Genomic DNA, 18116 nt, shown 5'->3' with positions numbered 1-18116 from the left:
TTTAAGCTTCCTTCTCCTGGCTGTGATCCTTAAATAACACTTCACACAGCCGCTGACGCAATTATTCCTCCATTTAGTGCTTGGTTAGGCTCATAATGAGACAATGGATTGTAACACCTGGTTATGCCTCTCCAGAGCCGTGAAGGATGTCAACATAAAGTCGGGAGACCATTCGTCACACCTGTGTGTTAACTTAACCCGAATCGTTCGACAAATCTCAGCAGGGACATTTTTACGCCACAGCTTTTTTTTTTTGTCTCTCACGAAATGTTTTTGGTTTAAAAAAAAATAAAAAATACCCAATCCTGCAAATTGTTCTATTTAATTTCCCTGTTCGGCAAAGCTTAACTTTAGTGCTCCCCCCCCCCCCCCCCCCCCCCCCCCCCCCCCTGTAATTCCACTAATCCTCTGAAGCCCGGCTGCAACATCCAGCCTCACCCCTCTTTCAGGGAGTGGTTGGTTCAACCCAAACGAAATGGAGGAAGTGGAACATGATGCTCTGGATGAAGCAGGTGCCGTCATGTGGTCTCTTGATCCACATCGCGAGCCCCGGTGCGGGCTCATTACTTATTGAGTGAGTCATCTCTCCATTATAAAAAAATCTGCCATCCACTGACATGCACAACTGCAAAGCTTAGGTTGTTTGAACATTGTTTCACACGCAGAGGAAAAGGTCAATAAAAAAAAACGACAGGCTGTGAATGCAGACGAAGTCACAATTCGAGTCCCGTCAAAGCAGAGGGGGGGAAATGTGTGACTGAGTGAAGATGCTGCACCACCTCGAGTGTGACGCAACAGCACTGATGCACACAAGCCTTCGTCGTCACAACAGTCACTTCTTGCATCAGCCTGAAACAAACTCTGTTACCACAAATTCTACAGGAGGAACACGAACTCCACACAAAAACACTCTCAGAGCTCCTGGAGGTAACGAGAACGACACAAACACGCCAGAAGTTCCTTAATTCGTGCTCAGGATGTGCATTTTGTTTACTTGTTTATGCATTTTTTCATCCTGCACCAGATTTAGTTTCTCTGTGCATGCCAAGATGAGCCTGTGATGCAATAATCCATGTCCATTCACAAGTCTTCATAATCCTGTGTGCATTAACCGTAAAGCTCCCCGGCGCTGCCGCTCTGTCTTGTCATTCAATCCCATCCTACAGCATACAAGACACGTAATATCAATCAGAGGCTGCATCATCCAGCCAACGCTGAGAGATGAAAACACCCAACGCATAATCCGCCCGGAAAAAAAACCCCACCACTAACACACAGTTTACATGAACCCAGCAGATACTAAGAGTCCGACTGTGGCGGAATCATTTCATGCCAAAGTAAAGACATGGCAGGAGGAAATTAATCTTTGGGTGTGCTTGCAATGTTATCTCTCTCCTGTGTCAAAATGAGATCTAGTACAGAGTTAAAAACTGAGGAATTATATTCCCTATAAATACATAACCTACATAACCTATTTATTTGTTTGCATTCTTCCCAACAAGGGAAAGCCACCTCATAATGTATATCATCTCTTAATGACTCCTGCTTATTCTGACAAAATGTCACATCAACACCAGAGGGTCGTTTTCTGTACAACAATAATGTGGTTTTAATTTAGGAAATAGTGTCTTCTATTGTACAGTACAGCAGTTTGTCATGTGTGCATGCTGCTATCTTCTGTTGTGACTCCATGTTGTTGGACCTGACACTCTAACAATGGATGTATCCAGACCAGAGTTAGAATTATCAATTCATTAAATACAAAAAAAAAATGCTTGTTTTGTCCAACTAAGAGTTCAAAAACCCAAAGATATCCTGTCACGTGACAAAGTAACGCGGCGTATCCTCACCCATCACAGTAATGAGGTTGAAACACTTTTAGTAACACAATATAACACACAACTAACAGGATGAAAAACTGCAAACCCTCCAGCTATCTGCGTAATCAGTCCTGTTTAAATGCCCACGTGGCCATTAATCGATAACTGATTGATTACCAGCCTCTCTTACAAGGCTTTTTGATCAGCTGCTCCACACTGGGAAGTGTTAAACATCTGAAGTCTTTAACAAGCAGCTCATTCATACTTAACTGTCAGCAGCCCATTAGATCGCACAGCTTTAAGGAAATAACGGCGTGGACCCGCGTAAATCTGTTCTCCATCAAAACCTGAATTACCAGTCAAATATATTTGAACAGAGAAGCTGCAGGTTTAGGAATTCTCTCTCGCGCGTGAACACAACAGCACTTGGTCCCTCGTGTCAGCACATCTGGTGCTGATGTTGAGAGCGCAGCGTTTTCATCTCAGATTTCCGCCGCTCATCACGAGGGATGCGACGACTTTTAAACACGCGCAATCAAGGTCACCGGCGATATTCGCTGACCTCCGTGACCACAGCTCGACCACGATGCAAATGACACGCTGCAGAACTTCACATGACTCAAAAAAAACAAGCTTTAAGACGTCAAACAAAAGCGATCGAAACTAATTTCCCCCCCAGCTGTCTGTGAACTTTATTTATTTAGAGGCAGGTGAGAACACCTACGAAGAGAGAGATGCACAGCGGAGGGATGTTAGGAATAAATTATTTTCTCACCGTGAGTCTTTAGCAGCGATCAACAATATCCAGGGTTTATTCTGAACGCAGACAATGAGTGGAGAAGCATGAGTACATCCGCCGGGGCAGCACTTGTGTGTCGGTGTGGTGTGTGGACCGAGCGCTCGGAGGACTACTGGAGGACGGAGGATCACATGCTGCTCTGCCCACAATTAACATGCGGCGTGGAGAGTCCGGGACGCACCGTGACGCACAAAGTGCTGCTCATCAACAGTGACAGACGATCACCTGCTACTCACTTGTTTTGTTTGAGGCTTCCGCCCGTCACAGCATCTGTGCGCGGGAAGGTGTGATGCTGAGAGAGAGAAAAAAAGAAAGAAAGAGGGATTCGTCAAGGTTATCCACTCCTACCTGAGGAAGTCATGGTCTGACGCAGCTGTCGTCATTTCAATTGATAAAATATTCAAGCCATGTGTCAGGATGCAGAAATATGAATCACATGGGTGACAAAATGAGCGTTTAGGTTTTGTTAGCATCCCCCCCCAAAAAAACAGTTGTGAGACTGAAAGAGAATCATATGAGCGAGCCATGTTTCACTGCTCAACAATGAATGAGCATTAATAAATGAGTAAAACTCATAATGCATATATGAACAATAAATGAATAATAGCGGAAGGGAGAAAATGACATTGTGCACTTGAAGGCGAGAAAATGTGTTTTTATTTCTTCTAGTGATGCAAGATGTTGGAATAAACTTAGGGTGTAAGATTAAATCAAACACCAATTGCTCGTGGTGATTTAATCCACGATTCAAAGCAGTGTCAGCATGAATTCCTGCTACTCACCATTAAGATATGTTCAAGTCACTGTGACTAAATATAGCTCACACTTAACAGCTCATCCAGCTCCATCAAGGGACGTACATTCACAGTTAGCCTACTTTATACGATTCCAGTTACATAGTTTATTTAGGACCCGTGTGTTTGCTCAGCCTCTCTGAAAGCAGGACAACCTGTTCTCATCAGGTCTCAACATGGCCGCCGCTGAGCTGGTGGCTGGCAGCTAACGGTGCAAACAGCAGTGCAAACAGCGGCTAACAGTGCTGACAGAGCTAACAGTGTTTACCTGAGGGGAAGCTGGAGGGTTTGGAGCTACCAGTCCGCCACCAGGCTGTCAGTCGGACATCTTTATACGAGTGCAGTGCAGAGGCCAAATGTGAGCTATAGCCAGTGGGTCAAGCTCACATGTGCTAACATGCACTAAACACATGCTAGGTAAACGATGCAGTATAGCTCTAATTACAACACAAACACAGGGAGAGCAACTCAATTCTCTGCTCAGGTAGATATTACTCTACTGTAATGCAAATAGTTGTTTGCCGCTATATTAATGCTCTGAATATTGTATTGAACCGCTCAGCGTTACTTACTGTACATGTATGATTTGTACTCTTATTATAAAGTTAGCATTAGTTAGATAGTTAAATCTATTCGATTGCATCACATTTCATAAACTGATGAGACAGTATGTGTTGTATGTGCCTCATCTGGATACAGCTGATGAATAAATGTAGTGGAGTAGAAGATCAAAGAAGGACATACTCGTACTTTTTTGGGACAGATATCCACTATCTCTAAGGGAATACACATTTAGTTTTCTTCATAGATGACTACTCTAGTAATCTGTGATTTACGGCTTTATCTCCCCGATCAAACTTTGGACTTTCACCAGGTGGTCGTTTCTCTATTAGACATTGGACATGCGACACGACTGCAGCGGACACAGCCACCCCGGGGACCATAAATCATGTACCGGTCCACTCGAATATTCTTCAACACCGCCGAGATCGGGGAGGAAGATATTGTCGAGGGGCCATTTTTCATCCTGACGCTATGGTTTTTATTTCGTTGTTTTGTTCCAACGTGTCTGCCTCGAATGTGTTTGTTCTCACTTGATGTTTCTCCTCATCTGCATCAAATCAAATGTATGCAACAGAATGGCCATCGGTCTAAGTGATGATACAGAACATAGAAGAGTAAACATGTGGAATCAAGAGGCTGGGAACAAAAGCCTGTTAAATTAATAAGCATTCATACAGATTGAACTGACTATACGTAAGACGTGACCTCTCCAGTACTTTTCAACCACATCTCATTGGCTCTGATGTTGTTCAAACTATTCTTAGTTTCCAGAGTCTAGCAACCGAGACGATTTCAGGTTTTGATCTGTTTTTAGTATTTCTACATTCGGTCCTTGGTGATGCTTTTGACGCACTTTCTTCTGAGCTGACTGCTGGAAGCAGTTGCCACAGCAACCTCAGGATCATATGACAGACTTTGTCTCATGTCTGCACTCTCCTGTCTGCACTCCTCTCTCCATACATTGCTTTATTCTTTCGTTGGGAACAATTAAATGCATTTCAAACATCCACACACACACACACACACACACACACATGTGTGACCTAGACTTAAACTATGGTTTCTGACGTTTCTGTGGGATCCTATAGGTGACAGAATGATTTTAATATTTCTTAAATCCAAATACTTGAAGTAATTGTAGGATACAGATAACTTCTCCTCCCACTGTGTTTACTCTCTCTCTCCTCAGCTCCACTTTTCTCTTGTTATAACTTGTTTCGAGGTGCAAAGTGGAAATAAAGATGATCATCTGTTTTCTCACCCCATTTTTGTCTTTCACAACCTTTTTGTCACCTCGTCTCATGGGAAAAATGTCTGACAAGAGACATCTGAGATGATAAAGTCCGATGAAGCCAATTTAAGAACAAAAAGTACAATCATGTAGCACAACAATGACAGTAAACACAGTCTTCTTGCACAAAAACTTGTACCGGGGGGTTGCTCTTGATCACCGCAGCTCAGCCTCAACTGCTGCAGGCCATCTGCTAAGTGGACAGTGGTGTGGCACTCGCATAAGTGTTTTATTAAGCCTGCATCAGGAGCTTAGCAGGCCTGTGGGACTGTTAGCACTGCAGCGCTACATGCCCTCTCTGGTTAGCAAATGACCGTACGGTCCCATCTGGGATGGAGGAGCTGCAGCCTTCATTTTTACCTTGTGTCCTTTTACTCATACTTGCATTTATTATGCATACTTTTAAACCTCAAATCTTTTCTTGGTTCTTATTTCTCCAGCAGCAGCTGTTGACAGCCATGCTAGCAGCTCTGTGAGGCTGTACTAAATGAAAACAGTGGCGCTTTGAGCTAATGCTAAAGCTAATGTCGGTCAAGGAAAATGCCAACAGGCTGAAGTTTAGCAGGTGCACCATGTTCACTATTTTAGTTTAGTGTGTTAACATGATGCTAAATGTTGCTAATTGTCATAAACACAAAGTACAGCTGAGGCTGATGTGAATGGCATTAGCTTAGCAGGATTTTTGGTCATAAACACAGAAAAACACAAATCAGATGATGGCGCTTGATGAAAAGTCAGAGGATCGCCAAAGTTATTACAAGTCATCCTGAGGGAGACGTGGATATCTGTGCCAGATTTCAGCAATCTAAGTTGTTGAAATGTGTCACTCAAACCCACCAATGTCAACCTCATTTAAACCCTTTTAGGAAAAGTCAAGAGATCATCAAAGCAAGTATGCAAGGATTTATCCTCTGGGAACCATAGCTGTCCAAAATAATGGTAATCTATCCAGCAGTTGACGTTTCAGTTAAGATCAAAGTAGGGGCCTAATCAACAGACTGACGTTTCTATCCGTAAGGCCATGCTGCTATCGTCACCAACAATCTTAGCATCCATGTAAACTAAACACCAGGAACGCTTGAGTGATAGCTGATTTCACACTCTTTAACATTTTCTGTTAACACGCTTTCTAAGGCTGGGTGACGCAGTTATTCTTTTCTCTTTGATTTTCATATTTATTCTCATCATACGCAGTGTCCTCCCTCTGGTTATAAAGAATCTCTCTCTGGAATCTTTACTTCAAATATCTTCCATGATTTTTGTATCTCATGGTCCTCGGTGTCTGACGTCAGCACCCTTTCACAGCACATTTCCACTCCTCTCTGCTGTTCACCTTCAGTCGCCTCTAACTTCACATTGCCCCCCCCCCCCAGCACCCGCTTTCTTTTCTGCTCCCCCACGCCCACTTTCACTCACGTGCCCTCATGCATTCTGCATCTGCACCACCACATACGCCCAGTACTTTTCCTTCACTCCGGTCTCATTTATATTCCGCCCTCCCCATCCCTTTGCTCTCCTCCACTCCCCCATCTTCCCTCCCTCCCTCCCTCCCTCCCTCCTGTTTCTCCCCCTGTGTTTTGTGCTGTCTGGGTCACTCTCAGTTCCTAAAAAAAGATTCACTCTGCACTAGGCTTTTTGGTATCACTTATCTAGTCCATTATTCTGAGTACAAGCACTTGAACAAACGTTATTACATCTACACTGCAAATCCTGCTGAAATCAAGTGAACGTGAACACTTCTGACGGATGCGAATGGAATATCCAAAGCGATCGATGTCTACATTTGTCAGGGTGATCGATACACTGATAATTCACTGACACGTGTTCTCTCACAATACTACTTCATCAGCATCACGCAAAACCTGTGCCTACAGACATAATGTTTTGCGGAAAGACAAAAACAAGAACTTTTCATGTATTGTATATGAACAAAAGGCTATTTAAGTAATGCATAACTTGGGTTTTAATGTCAGAAAACACTGACACGCCTTTCTGCTTAATCTGCCAAATGCATTCTCACATTGTTGTAACATATCCTGCTCTCGGTGTGCTTCACTGCACGGGGACGCGCTGGTGTTGCGCAGGTGTTCAGACAGCGGAGAAAGTGGGTCATGCCGGTCTCTGAGAGACACACACTGCAGTGCTGTGCCGTACGGCAACACTCCGAGACAGTGTGTTCGTGTACACAGGATGTAGTCACAATCTGTTGTACTGCATGAGCAGTATTGTCATTAAACGCAGATACAATGAGGAACTTAACAGAACACGGTAAAGCGATGTGACACTGTAGGTGGCTCATATACTTTCGCACACATGGCGGGGAATCCATCGAGGATTGTGTAACGATTCAGGTGAGACACGTGAAGGACTGGCTGTCCTTTGGTTGGTAGAATCACCCAAACAGATCCGTGACGAAGCATCTGTCTCACGTGAGAGCCAGGGTGCAGTGGGTCAGGCCATGCTGTTCACCTTAACGCAACGCACAAAAATAGAAACTCATTAAAAAAGCTGTATTTTTCCGCTCTAATCCTTTGCAGATTTCCCCTTTTAGTAGCTCATTAACAAAAACCCTCACATGCCTTTATGTATGTGATGGTCGTTATCAGATGAAACCCCTTTTCTGTTGCAGTATTATTCAAGATTTCATATTTCAGTGAGTTCATTGCTGCAGCCTCTGAACACATTACCGTGTGAAGGTTTGTTTCCTGTTCCACTGGTGTGAACAAGCAGCAGCAACTATAGTTCCCTATAATTAAGTGTGCCACCATTTTATAGCACACTTTTTGTTGACACGCACACACTGATGAATGCATGCTTTGGTTAAGGACAAACAACTGACCTGCATATCGGGAAGAGATTTAAAGCAGGACCACATTTCCCCGCTCATACTATCTTTATAAACACACTTAAACCCATGTTAATGCTGGGTGGCAGATTGCCTTGCTGGGCCTGCGTGTGGACATGTGACGGTCTATAGAGGAACTTCACCAGATGGTCTCTCAAAGAGGGGCCAGTCCAGTTCACGGGGTTGAGGGCAAAGCTTCTGTCCCCATTTTTTTTGGACAACATAATCCTTTTAAAATGTCCCGAGGGTCAGTGAGACAAAATAAAGGATCCAGATTAAAAGTTATTGAAAACAAATAATTTAAATAACTCTGACACGATCAAAAGAGAGATTAAGTCCTTTTTTGTTGAAAATTATCAAGCGGTGATTATTTAATATATATAATGTGTGAAAGCTTGGGCAGAGGAAACAACATTTAACAGGATTCTTCAGGATTTTTTCCCCCCTGTTATTAAGAATCTCAGGAAGCTCAGATAAAGAAACTTTTGCATGCACTGGTGTGTGTGTGTGTGTATCTTTGCATGTGTGTCACAAAAGTTACTGAATTGTCTGCTTTTCTGTCCGTAAAGCAACACAGTTGAATTGGACGACCGCTTCTACCCCTGCTGTCATGCAGGCTGTAATCCTACGCGTGGGAGCGCCCTACATACATGCTTCAGCATTTTATTTCTGTGTATTATCATTAATAATACAAGTGCCCACACATCCAAAAAATATCCCGCTGCACAGATTTTGTGTATAGTGTGAATTATGGCCTCGGCTGCAATACAGCTTGGGTCGGTGCGGTGTAATTACTGGAAGAAAAACACGAGCAGAAAGGTTCATTGAGATGGAAGTTAACTCAAGGTCGCCTCAAAATGATCTGAGGGACTTTGTATAGATGTCGTAAAATGACAAAACATGGGAATATTAGCTGCAATGTAAAGCTTTTATGATTTGTGACCTACTGTAAAGTATCCATTTGATGTGTGTGTGTGTGTATCTTTTGTTCTATTTGTTCTGTATTTCACTACATTATTTAATAAAATATGGAAAACACAAAATAAATAAACAGCATTATAAAATGTAAGCTTTTTTTTCATGTAAAAATGTAAATGTGTGATAAGGAAATTTGTTTAATTTCGACAGTTTACTTAACAAATTACGCTTTTTAAACAAGGTAACTGAAGTTTGAGTATTTTAGTTTGTTTAGAATCACATATGATGTTTTACATTTAAGCTATATAGTGTTTTAATGTTGTATTCTGAGTAGTGATGGGGGCAACATTTAGTACAAGTCTTCCAGGAAGTAGAGTGAACATAGAGACAGTCTGGCTGAGGTTTCTGAGTGAACTGTTTCTCAGGAGACTTCCAGTCAATAATCAGGATACAAAAGTTTTTGTCAGGATAGACAGTTAGTGCTTTACTCTCCTGTTTCAGTGACAAGCTGCTGCTGCTGCTGCTGTGGTTGTTAGGAGGAACCTGTCTGCCCCCTACTGGTGTAAATCTGTTTGTTCAGTATCGAGGAGGCTGACAGGAGCACAGTTTATACATGAAACATTATACACAAACATAGCAAAGGTCTAATATTAACAATTACAACACAGATTTCTTTAATTGAAGGAAAGAGAGAAGCGTGACCGTCTACAGCAGGGGTGGTGTCAAACTCATCTTCACCCACATCAGCATCATGGTCGCCCCTCAAAGGGCTGGTTGTAACTGTAAGACTGTATAAATGCAACTACTCCATAACATATTGTTAAATAACTCTCTCTGCATTTGAATATTGTTTATTCAAGTGTAACAATATTGTACATGCAGTTATATAAATGTAAAAATGTACATCAATCCTTTTAATTTAGGGTTAAGAAACCCACATTACTCAAAGATCAAACTTTTAAAGAAAACAACAAAGGCAAATATCGAACACAAGTTATTACATTAACTTTGTTCAAAGCTATTTTTGTCCTCTCTCTGCATCACTAATGTCCCCGTCGTCGTCCCGTTGATGCAGCGACATCCAAGAGCTCCTCACTGACGGTCAGGTCTGCCCTCAGCCTCTTATAAACACTGATAGATGTGTGATGTTTGTTGTATGATCTATGATGTGTGATGTATCCGTGTTCTCTGTGCTTTCATCAACAGCTGATGAAGAAGACGAGTGGCTGCTCGTCTCTTCGACTAGCTGCGTTGTCAGATCGCCTGCTAGTTCCTGAACTCGGTCTGCGATGGTGTTTCTCCACAAACGGACATTTTTAAAAGTCTGTATCTGGCCGGAGCTCACCTGCTCACATCCCTTTTAGGCATGCACTGCTTCAAAAGTGCACCCGTTTACCCACAGACTTCATCTGTTGCAAAGCCACGTTTAAAGTAGTCTTCAATGTCCTCACAATCCATTTCTATGTCAAATGTAGAGTAACTTAAGCCAAAGAGCTGCTTCTATGACTGGTGTGTTTATGTATCTCATAATTTCGACTTTTGGGGATATTTTTATTATCAAATCTAACTTTTCATATTTTCTTTTTTTTTTTGCTGGCATTTTCACGGGCCACATAAAATGATGTCACAGGCCTTGAGTTTGACACCTGTGGCCTCCAGTATACAGTGTATTTTATCTGCAGTAGTAATCCATCCCATAGTAACCAAAGCCGCACAGTATTAAACACTGTCACTTGCATGGATAATACAGTGGATAACTACTGCGGATAAAGCACCTATAATGTATAATAAGAGGGGTCAACTGAACGCTTTCATGCACTAGATGTAAAGATCAAGAGTTCCTCAACACCTGTCAATCATGCATGCATCTCACTCTAATCATTACAGACCTATAGACAGTCTATGGTGCAGACACACGTATTATGTATAATACTTATACACAGGCCTGGTCCACCCCAACTAGAGAGATCCTAGCTATATATAGAGCCCTCCTCCAATGAAGTGTTGTTTTCCTGTCATGTGTTACTCAATAACAGTCGGTGTCCTTACGTCAAGGTCACAATGCACCCTGTACAAATACTTTGACAGCCCAACTATTCTCCTCTGCCGTCAGGGACTGCACTCTGCCCCCCAGAGCAGAGCCGCACCCATGTTTACGATAGGCGAGCGGACTTCCTGCTCGCGCGTGTGACTAACACCGCTCAGCCAATCAGCTTCTTCTACAGGCGCGTAGGCGGGATTTCCTGTACAGTAGTGCAAAGTAGTCCAACATGGCGGTTCTGTCGCTAGCTTGAGAGGTGTAGTGGAAACCGCGCAAGCTAAGACAAGTACGTTCGTATTTCAGTGACAGAGAGGAGGTTAAAAGAAGTACGTGTGCAGACGGCGGATTATCGGCTTTTTTTGGGGGGGAAATGAAGGGAAAAGAGCGGTCGCCGGTGAAGAAACGCTCTCGGGCGCCAGATGACGGCAGAGACCGAGGAGGAAGCAAGAAGAGCGGAGCGCTGTCGACGGTTGGTAGCAATAACGGCAACGGCGCTGCATCCAGGAGAAGTTTACACAGCGAGAAAAGAGACATGAGGGATTCAGACGGACACAATTCAACCGGTCGGACTAGTAGCGGTTACGACTACGGAGTCGTTTCTGGGAACAAGCCGTACGCAGGCGCTGAAGTCGACGCGGAAACATCCAGGACAGCCTCGCGCAGCGACCCGCGGCCTCCGTCAGCCCCCGAAAACGAGTACAAGACTCTGAAAATAAGTGAACTGGGCAACCAGCTGAACGACGAGGAGATAGAGGACGGATTGTTCCACGAGTTTAAGAGGTTTGGGGACGTCAGTGTGAAAATATGTCGAGAAAACGACGACAGGGTGGCGTATGTGAACTTCAGGAGGCCGGACGACGCGCGGTCAGCCAAACACGCACGCGGCAAGCTGGTGCTGTACGACCGGCCTCTGAAGATAGAGACGGTTTACACGAACAGACTCAGGAGCCGCTCCCCTGTTTCCAAAGACAGTTTCTCTCCAGGACACAGGCACCCCCACTCTCAGAGGAACCTTTCTCCCACTGGTATGGGATACAGAGACTACCGACTGCAGCAGCTGGCTCTGGGCCGTCTCCCTGGTCCTCCACCTCCACCACCACCACCACCACCACCACCTCTTCACGTCAGAGATCTGGAAAGAGACAGAGAGTTTTCAGTGTACGATGCCAGGAATAACAGACCCCCGTTCATCACCGAGTGTGCTGTGTTCCGCGAGGAGGACGTGATGACCCCTGAGGATGACCAGAGGGCAAACAGGACTTTGTTTCTGGGCAATCTGGACGTCGGTGTGACGGAGAGCGACCTGCGGAGGGCGTTTGACAGGTTTGGGATGATAACAGAGGTGGATATAAAGCGGGCAGTGCGAGGCCAGGGCAACACCTACGGATTCATCAAGTTTGAGAACCTTGACATGGCTCATCGTGCCAAAGTTGCGATGTCAGGGAAAGTGGTGGGCCACAACCCAATTAAGATTGGCTACGGTAAACCCACTCCCACGACCAGACTGTGGGTGGGGGGCCTCGGACCCTGGGTTCCACTCGCTGCACTAGCCAAGGAGTTTGACCGCTTTGGTACCATCAGGACTATAGACTACAGGAAAGGCGAAGTGTGGGCTTACATCCAGTATGAGAGTTTGGATGCTGCTCAGGCTGCATGTACTCACATGAGAGGCTTCCCTCTCGGTGGCCCCGACAGGAGACTGAGAGTGGATTTTGCAGATACGGAGCACCGGTACCAGCAGCAGCAGCAGCAGTACGTGCAGCTCCCGCTCCCCCTGCCTCACTATGACTTTGTTACCGAGCCCTTTGCCCACCGCCTCACAGACTCGGTGAGAGTGAGGGACAGGTCTCCTCCACTTCCTGGTCGCTTCAGAGACAGGGGCCCGTACACCGGCGCTGACTGGTCCGGCTTGGGCGTCCACGACAGGATGCGAGGAGCAGGCTTCGATCCCATAGATCGTCTTGAGAGGCGTCCCCACGAGGCCTGGCCCATAGAGCGGGATTTACAAGGCCGCAAAAGGAGACATTTGGACGATGGCGGCCGGCTGGATCATTTACCCGACAACATCAACTTTGGTCTGCGCCGTCGTGGCAACTCATTAGAGCGCAGCCCTGGAGGGGGCAGCCGGGACGGGGGACGCCACAGTGACCCCGAACGCCTGTCTCGCTCTGGTAGAAACTCCCCCGTCAGAGAGCGCCAGAACACTGGCTTTGGAGACAAGAGGAGAAAAACACTTAGCCCGGGTGTGCCAGGCTCCTGCTCGGGCAAACTCAAAGCAAGTGACTCCAAGAGCCCAGCTAAGAAGGAGGATCGCTTAGAAAATCTTCCCTCCTCTTATTCCTCAAAGTCTGGACAGCAGTCAAAGCTGGCAGCTGGAGGACAGAAGCTGAGTCAGGTCTGGCAGGGCGTCCTCCTGCTGAAGAACAGCAGCTTCCCCACATCTCTGCACCTGCTGGAGGGGGACCTGGCGGTGGCTACTGGTCTGCTGCTGCAGGGCTCCACAGGGGGTCAAGCGTCCCAGCTGAAGATCAGCCAGCGCCTGCGTCTGGACCAACCCAAGATAGACGAAGTTTCACGTCGCATCAAAGCCGCCGGCTCCAGCGGATACACCATCCTCCTGGCCGTGCCCGGGAAATGCGAAGACGGAGGGCTCCAGGACGACAGCAGCTCGGCGGAGAGACCTCTGAAGAACCTGGTGTCCTACCTGAAGCAGAAGGAGGCCGCCGGCATCATCAGCCTCCCCGTGGGGGGCGGCCGTGGAAAGGACCACGGAGGAGTCCTGCACGCTTTCCCCCCGTGTGAATTCTCACAGCAGTTTGTGGATGCCTCTGCCAAAGCCTTTGCCAAATCAGATGATGACTACATGGTGATGGTCATTATCAGAGGAGCTTCATGATGGGAGGAAAAAAAAAAAATAATAATCCAAATGTCTCTTTTCACTCATGAACTGTTAAACTGTGAGTTGTAAAAACGGGGAGAAGTAATAACAGAGTAACAGGAAATGATGATTAATGATAACTTTATATTCCCTGACCTGCCCGGTAGCTTGCATCTCGTCCTGTTGAAGGTTTATAGAGTTGAAAAGCACGTTGAATTTCAAATGTTTTGACAGAGTTGATACATTTCACTATTAATTCAGACGACACGCTGCTTTCTGCTCTTTTAGTTATCAGATTACTGTACGTTACTTCAATGGTACTCTGCTAAAGTCATTCAGAGTGAGCTACAGTCCTGTGAATCGATGCTATATTTTTGCCTTAATCTCATTGAAATACAAACACAATATGATTTCATACAATGAGTATTTTGCTTTAAATTAGTCTGTAATCCACATAGATTTAACCGGCCAGTGTTGACAGATTTGTATCGCTATAATGTTTGTGCAGTCAGCTTTTTTGAAAAAAAAAAAATGAAATCAAACTCATGCATATGATTTAGGATGTTTATCCATTTGCTCCAAAGCTTTACTATTGCTCATGAATAGGATTACTCCAGATGTGCATCTGTATTACTATTTTGTTGACCAAGTAAACGTTTTGATTCAAAGTGTCATTATATAACAGCTTTTTCTTATTTTTGGCACTTTTGGCCAGTTCTGCTTTTAAAGCTAAAGAGCCTCGTGGAGATGAGTTGTGTTAAAAATACAGCATTCAGGGTTTTAGTACAGTAGATTACATTGATATCAACGCTCCTGTCTGAGCCACATCTGGAGGTTTGTGTGACACGAGGTGAAGGTTCCGCTCAGCGTTGGTAGATGTGTGTCGGGGTGGACACACGCAGCAGTCACCTGCACGACAGAATGTATGCAGTTCAACACAACCGCCTTGGAAAGAGCTTCTTATGAAGCTAATCGTGTTTATTTTATTTTATTTTATTTAGAGCTGATTTTAAGCTCCATGTTCATTTCTGACCCCAAGGTGTTTTATTGAGCTGCATCGTATCATAAACAAATATTCAGGGCTGGAACTGATTCTTATTTTCATTACTGGTTCTTCTCTCGGTTAATTGGATAATTACTCGGTCTATAAAACATTAGAGGGAAAAAAAAAGTGAAAAATGGTGATGTTTTAATGTCTTCAAATAGCATTTTATTGTCCAAAATAACCGGTAACTTGACTGATTAACCAATTATCATAACCGTTGCAGATGATGTATCTGTGGATTGACTATTCAAGCTGTGCAGAGATGACGTATTGTGTTTCTGATCACGGTATACAGGGTTGCTTCTGCGTCCACCCCTTTTTATATTGTACTCTTTTTTTTTTTTTTTTATCGGCATCATATCCAATTTAGTTGAACAGTAATTGGTCGATCAAATTCTTCACTTTTCTTCTGTTATAATCCATTTATAACACTTCCTACCCCCAGCAAAGTGTGTACTGTTTGTGAACAAGATTAAAAGGCTCTATGCAGGTTTATTCTCGCACTTCTCCAATGACTGACCAGGAGTCTAGACGTAGAACGTGTCGCTCTTCTCTCACTGGACTTCCGAGCGAATGAGAGCAGAGAAGGCCGATCTCCGGTGGCCTTAGCCCCGCCTTCCCCCTGAAAGGACCGTTAATAACTGTTCTTTTCCATGCTTTTGATTTGAGTACTGTGTTTCAAATGGAGAACAGAAATGATTTGTGCTGTATACTCAGGATATCTGGAAAGAGAAATGGAGAACGTCAGAGCTCACGGGGCCTGAGAAGTATACCTAACTGTCAAAGTGCCACAAGCGCTTGATAGATTTTGTCTCAATAAATTTACTCTTTCGTGGGAAACACGACTGCCTTGGAAGACGACTTTTGTGACCTTTTCTGTTCTTGGAATTGTCTATCAAACTCTAAAGGCTTTATCGCTTTGACAGCAGGAGCCGTCCCCGCAGAACGGAGAGAACCAATGGGAGGCCGGGCCTCCTCGGTTCTGAGTTTTCGTTTTCTGTCGATCATCATTTGTTGAATGACTTCTTTGTGAGGAGCTTCATTCAAAGTGAAATTGGCCACACTAGAATGCTTTTCTCAGTCCTTCTGCAAAGGCAAACCCAGAGTCCCTCTCTCTCTCTCTCTCTTCACATATGTGGCTCATTCCTCGGGCCGCCTCTGGCCCGTTTGTCCGGAGCTGTGGCTGAGAAACCATCTGGGTTCTTTTTTTTTTTTTTTTTGCCAAAATCAGCCGGGTCGCGTCGATCCGACGGCCTTCTCGGTGGAAGCACGGCGGGCGCTCTCCTCCGGCTCCAGCAGAGCGCAGGGTATTGTTTGAGCGTCTGCAGCCGCTCAACAAAGGAAGTAGAGTTCATTTGGTCTAGTTGCTTGTTGTTCTTGCATTTGGAGTTTGTTTTTGTTTTTGTTTTTGAAGAAGAAGAAGAAGATCTCTGCTATAGGGCCAGACGCCGCGTCTCATCCGGTGCCGGAGAAGATGTCGAGACGGCGACTCAAACATCTGCTTTATAAAGGAAACACAACTGAGGAGAAAAGCCGGCCGAAGTCCCCGTGCAAGGGATTCAAAAATAATGTATGTTGATCTGATTAACGCACTTTAACTGCATATGAAAGCAAAGGGAAGAGTGTCCTGAAATCAGTGAGTCAGGACGTTTGTCATCGAGAACGCTCCGGCTCGTCGCGGCTTCGTCTCCAAAACGAGAGGAACCCGAGCGGCTCCGAGGGTCTCGCCCGGCGCCACGGCTGGGATTTCAAGGTTTTCGCCGGTGCTGTAAAAGGTTTGAGTCTCACCCGCTGGACCTGCTCCTGCTGCACAGGTGGAGTATCGAGATGACCTCGACTACTGACCTGGGTACGTATTTAATGTGCAAGACCACTACGAACACACTAGGCCCCTTTTTTTTTTTTTAGATGAATATCCCTGAAATACATACCAAACTAATACCCACAATGCACTGCTTTTTGTTGGGACATTTTTTGAGGTCTTAGTTTAAGCAGACGTCCTGTAAGTCAGTGCTGATTCAACCCTCTTAAGTATATTTTCGGACACTTCTGTTTTCTCAAATTTAGAAATGGTTTTCGCAGCGTTGGTCACAAATCCAGTCTTGTTCGGCGGTGGAAGAAGTACTCTGATGCTTTATGAGGGAGTCGTATGTTTTGTGTAATCAGTAGCTATATCTGTCTGATATGAAATGTGACCTTCCACCACTGGTCACGGCTGAATGTCAATAAGTAGCAGCGCAAGGAAACGTGTCGACGCAAGAGACCAGAGAAACACTAGTAAGGAAGGACTAGTTTAAGCTACTTAAAGTTAGGAGAATTGATGAATTAATATGTAGAAGCTTTGTGGTCAGATGACCTTTTTTAATCACACGACGAGAACAAGAACTAGAAACCGGAGAGCTGTCGCTGAAGTCGCTGAGATAACGGTGACGTCGGGGCGATTAAAGGTCAGCGAGGAGGTAGAGGTTAGTGACGTCAGGCGTTACCTTCAGTTCACCTGTGAGCTGCACCAGGTTCAGTTGAACAAAAAAAATCATGTGATGAAATGTGTGTTTTCTTTTTTGTACTAATATATGATCCGGTCATAATTGAAATGTTGAGTGTTTCAGGTCGTCACCTCCAGCATGGAGACAAGAAAGGAGGAACACTCCTTTGAGAAGACTGAATGAATGAAGCTCGATGCAGCTTTAGTGAAGCAACTCAGAGACGAGAGGATCTCTGCCTCGGTGAGTACAACTCAAATGTTTGAACAAATGTGCTCTTCTCCAAGTTGAACCTGTCAGTATGCTATTGTTGTAATGTAAAATTGCATTTTGTGCTTGAATAAAGGAAGCTTTTTTTTTTTTTCTTGAAACGCGTCGTGACGTTGTCGTCTTTTCTGTTCTTTGTCTGGTTGTTAGACTGTCTTGGTCCTCTAGAGGGCGGAGTTAAACTACCAACCAGAGCACACCAACACAAAGACGGCCCTTCAGGGGGGGAAATGATACAGTATCAAGTGAAAGTAATGCGATAAGCTTATCCAGTTTATTTTTAAATATTAAACTTATTTCACACTAATGTCAATAACATTTGGTCCGCATTGGATTTACTCTTTATCCTTTTTAAAAAGCCATTAAAATAC

At 44.7% G+C, this 18116-nt stretch overlaps 1 pseudogene; it reads left to right on the top strand.

Moving 5' to 3' along the window:
* Positions 1-11294: 11294 nt before the first annotated feature.
* On the top strand, positions 11295-15851 carry LOC137873655 (RNA-binding protein 15 pseudogene; annotated as a pseudogene).
* Positions 15852-18116: the final 2265 nt, after the last annotated feature.

Source organism: Cebidichthys violaceus, unplaced genomic scaffold, assembly GCF_023349555.1.
Source record: "Cebidichthys violaceus isolate CVI_PGR_0920_01 unplaced genomic scaffold, fCebVio1.0.p SCAF_17, whole genome shotgun sequence".
Classification (NCBI taxonomy): domain Eukaryota; kingdom Metazoa; phylum Chordata; class Actinopteri; order Perciformes; family Stichaeidae; genus Cebidichthys; species Cebidichthys violaceus.
The sequence above is the reverse complement of the archived record's forward strand: the minus strand, read 5'-3'. Positions and strand labels throughout refer to the sequence as shown.